General features: G+C 38.6%; 1 pseudogene; it reads left to right on the top strand.

Moving 5' to 3' along the window:
* On the top strand, positions 1-4,292 carry LOC115181678 (zinc finger protein 239-like; annotated as a pseudogene).
* The last annotated feature ends 306 nt before the right edge of the window (positions 4,293-4,598 follow it).

Raw genomic sequence — 4,598 nt, 5'->3', positions numbered from 1 at the left:
GAGGAGGGAGAGGAGGAGACTGAAGATCTGGACACCAGTGAGTACTGTTTTAAAAACAGGCCTTCTACTAACGTTCTACACTTAAATATGTTTTCACGGGGTTCAGTACAAGAGAACAGTGTTAAACGCTTAATTCAACGGAAATGGCACAGTACTGAATGGCAAATGTAGGCCGTTGTTGTAAATCAGAATTTATTATTAACTGACTTGCCTAGTTGAATAAAGGTTAAATAAATATATACATTTTGCCATTTCAAATGGTCACACTCATATTCATCTAATCAGGCCACACCTCACCACAAAACCGTAACACCATGTAGCAAACGTTGAAGCGAACTGAACTCACCCCAGAACTGTATAAATTGTTAAAGGTGCAATCTGCCATTGGTACATGCATTTTGGGGATTGTAAAGGAATGTTAGAGGTCTGGCCATTTTAATTTCTTGGAGAAAATAACTGTCGTACCCTATCAGAACCCAAAATATAAGTTTTACTGCAAAAAAAAGGAAAAACCAAATTGTAAAGACTTTTTTAGACTAAAAAGATTGCCAAAACTGGTATGAAGCTAAGGGATGGGGATGGAGAAATGTAACCAGAGATATAGATTTTTCGACAAATTCATAGACAGAGACATGGATACAGGGCCTGACCTGTCAAATTCATAGACAGAGACATGGATCCAAGGCCCGACCTGTCAAATTCATAGACAGAGACATGGATACAAGGCCTGACCTGTCAAATTCATAGACAGAGACATGGATCCAAGGCCTGACCTGTCAAATTCATAGACAGAGACATGGATCCAAGGCCCGACCTTGCCGGAAGATTCCGACCCTACCGTTAAGCTTCTTTACACTGAGCTGCACCAGGGTTGGGAACGCAATCATGACTACGTTAAGGCACCACGGAACTGGCGTGAGATGGAGTCGGAAAAAACGTACCTCAATGCAGGGATGAGATGGCAGCTGTGGCTCTGGCTGGCTAGTATGAGGACGAAAAGGCGTTTAGAATTAAACGTTTAGAACACGTTTAGAACATTAACCAACGTTTAGAATGTTTAGAACATTTAGAACATATTTAGAACATTAACCAACGTTTAGAATGTTTAGAACATTAACCAACGTTTAGAACACGTTTAGAACATTAACCAACGTTTAGAACATTAACCAACGTTTAGAACACGTTTAGAACATTAACCAACGTTTAGAATGTTTAGAACACATTTAGAACATTAACCAACGTTTAGAACATTAACCAACGTTTAGAACACATTTAGAACATTAACCGTTAACCAACGTTTAGAATGTTTAGAACATTAACCAACATTTAGAATGTTTAGAACACGTTTAGAACATTAACCAACGTTTCGAATGTTTAGAACACATTTAGAACATTAACCAACGTTTAGAATGTTTAGAACACGTTTAGAACATTAACCAATGTTTAGAATGTTTACAACACGTTTAGAACCTTAACCAACGTTTAGAACACATTTAGAACATGAACCAACGTTTAGAACACATTTAGGACCTGAACCAACGTTTAGAACACATTTAGAACCTTAACCAACGTTTAGAACACATTTAGAACATGAACCAACGTTTAGAACACATTTAGAACCTTAACCAACGTTTAGAACACGTTTAGAACATTAACCAACGTTTAGAACACATTTAGAACATGAACCAACGTTTAGAACACATTTAGAACCTTAACCAACGTTTAGAACACGTTTAGAACATTAACCAACGTTTAGAATGTTTAGAACACGTTTAGAACATTAACCAACGTTTAGAATGTTTAGAACACGTTTAGAACATTAACCTAACGTTTAGAACATTAACCAACGTTTAGAACATGAACCAACGTTTAGAACACATTTAGAACATGAACCAACGTTTAGAACACGTTTAGAACATGAACCAACGTTTAGAACACGTTTAGAACATGAACCAACGTTTAGAACACATTTAGAACATGAACCAACGTTTAGAACACATTTAGAACATGAACCAACGTTTAGAACACATTTAGAACATGAACCAACATTTAGAACAAAATTAGAACATGAACCACTGTGGTTTATTACCCTTTAAACTACTACTACTACTGGATTGATGGTTGTAACCATCTATTATCCCATTAACAATCACCCAAACTTATTTAGTTTCCAAACTTCACATTTCTCCTAGTGTAGGCAACTTATCATAATGAACGATATCAGCAACAGGCCTGTGATCGGTATGGTCGGTGGCGTTTTAGTTTAGCGTTTCCCGCTCTGTTATTGTTTGGCTAGCGACATTTCTGTAGCGGTCATGTAATTGTCTATATTGCAGTTAACTTTTTAATTGAGAGTTTTTTGGGAAAGCCTTCCCATCTCTACCAGAAGGTTATCTTAGGTTATATTAACATCATCGCTGACGGCTACACAGAAAGCGGCAGGTACTTTCGATTTTTTTATTTAACCTTTATTTAACCAGGCAAGTCAGTTAAGAACAAATTCTTATTTACAATGAGGCCTAGGAACAGTGGGTTAACTGCCCTGTTCAGACAACCTATTCACTGATGCATTTTGTTCCTGTCTTATGATTAACTACTAACTTCAATACATTCAGTTGATTAACTTGGGCCAATTCATTCAGGTTCTACTAACTTCAATACATTCAGTTGATTTTGAATATTGTTGAATTACGTTTTAATGTCTGGATTATGGGATTCAGGGCCCAACATATTAGATAGGTCAGAGATCACAGCTCCTCCCTTTTCAGTTGCAAAGTCATACAATAAAAACTGTTAAGATTCTCTGTCAATAGTCTTTAGCTTTGGAGCAGGGAACAGTTGTAAAGGCTGCTTTCACGCCCCTCCAAGCATCTCTGGGTTGAGATTGAGGGATCTAGTCATAGAAAATCGTTTTTTTATCCTTTGCCGGTTTCATTCAGGTCTCTGTTTAATCAAATAGTTGGTCTGTCTTTGGCAGGAGAAAGATCAGACTCTCACTCTGACAGCGGGAAGAATCCTTCAGGGGAACCAGATCCAGAGACTCCCAAACAAGCGAGACAACACAACTGCTCCCAGTGTGGAAAGAAATGTATCCAGTTATCTGAAAGAGCATGAGAGAATACATACAGGAGAAAAGCCTTACCACTGTTCCCAGTGTGAAAAGAGTTTTACCCAGTTAAATAAGCTGAAACGATATCAAATAATACACACAGGAGCGAAGCCTCACCAATGCTCCCAGTGTGGAAATAGTTTTACCCAGCTATGGAACCTGACAGTGCATGAGAGGGCACACACAGAAAAGCCTTACCACTGCTCACAGTGTGAAAAGAGTTTTAGCTGGTTAGGGAGCCTGAAAGTACATGAGAAAACACACACAGGGGAGAAGCCTTACCACTGCTCTCAGTGTGGAAATAGATTTTCCCAGTTAGAGCAACTGAAAAAACATAAGAGAACACACACTGCAGAGAAGCCTTACCTCTGCTCCCAGTGTGGGAAGAGATTTACCCTGCTGAGAAACCTGAAAAATCATGAGCTAATACACTCTGTATATAAGCCTTGCCTCTGCTCCCAGTGTGGAAAAACATTTTTCTCATCAGATTCCCTGAAAAAACATGAGCTAATGCACTCTGTAGAGAAGCCTTTCCACTGCTCACAGTGTGGAAAGACATTTTTCTCATTAGGGCCCCTGAAACAACATGAGAGAACACACTCAGGGGAGAAACCCTATCATTGCTCTAAGTGTGTAAAGAGTTTTACTTCATCGAATTCCCTGAAAAAACATAAAAGAATACACTCAGGAGTGAAACCCTACCACTGTTATCAGTGTAAAAAAAGTTTTACCCAATCATGGCACCTGAAATATCATGAGGACACACACAGAAGAAAAATCTTATCATTGCTCCCAGTGTGTAAAGAGTTTTACCATGTCAACATACCTGAAAAAACACGAGCTAACACACTCTGTAGAGAAGCCTTTCCACTGTTCGCATTGTGAAAAGAGTTTTAAGAATTTAAGGAACCTGAAAGTGCATGAGCAAAGACACACATGCTCTTTGGGCCCTTCCACTGTTCCCTCTGGGGAGAAAAATGTACTTGGTTTCAGCAAATGAAAAATCACGAAAGAATCCACACTGGATAGAAGCCTTACCAGTGCTCCTAATGTGAAAAGAGATATACCATGAACATGTAAATGCAGAGTCTCAAATAGCTGTCTGTCCCTTTTAATAGCCGGGCAACGGCACACATTTCAGCAAATAAACACTTGTTTCAAATAAACGCTGGGTCTAAAGGAATTGTTAATGAGGTTACCATGAATTGTTTACTAGGTTTTAATGTTTGATTTGTTACATTAGATAAAAACAAATGATTGCCATAATTTTTTATCACCAGTAAGAAACTGCTAGCCATTGGCTGCTAACAGCTGAAAACTGCTCGCTTACTGGCAAGCACAAAAACAGTCAACAACATCGGGAGTACAGACCCCTACAAATTGGCTGATCGCCATCTAGTGGCGAAAGTAAGAACTGCCAAAAAATGCACAGTCAAAGAGGAGAATAATTATTCTGCTAAAGGAAAATGTGTTTTTTTGCACTGTATAT

This window comes from Salmo trutta, unplaced genomic scaffold (genome assembly GCF_901001165.1).
Source record: "Salmo trutta unplaced genomic scaffold, fSalTru1.1, whole genome shotgun sequence".
In the NCBI taxonomy this organism is placed as follows: domain Eukaryota; kingdom Metazoa; phylum Chordata; class Actinopteri; order Salmoniformes; family Salmonidae; genus Salmo; species Salmo trutta.
This window is presented reverse-complemented; position numbering and strand designations above follow the sequence as displayed.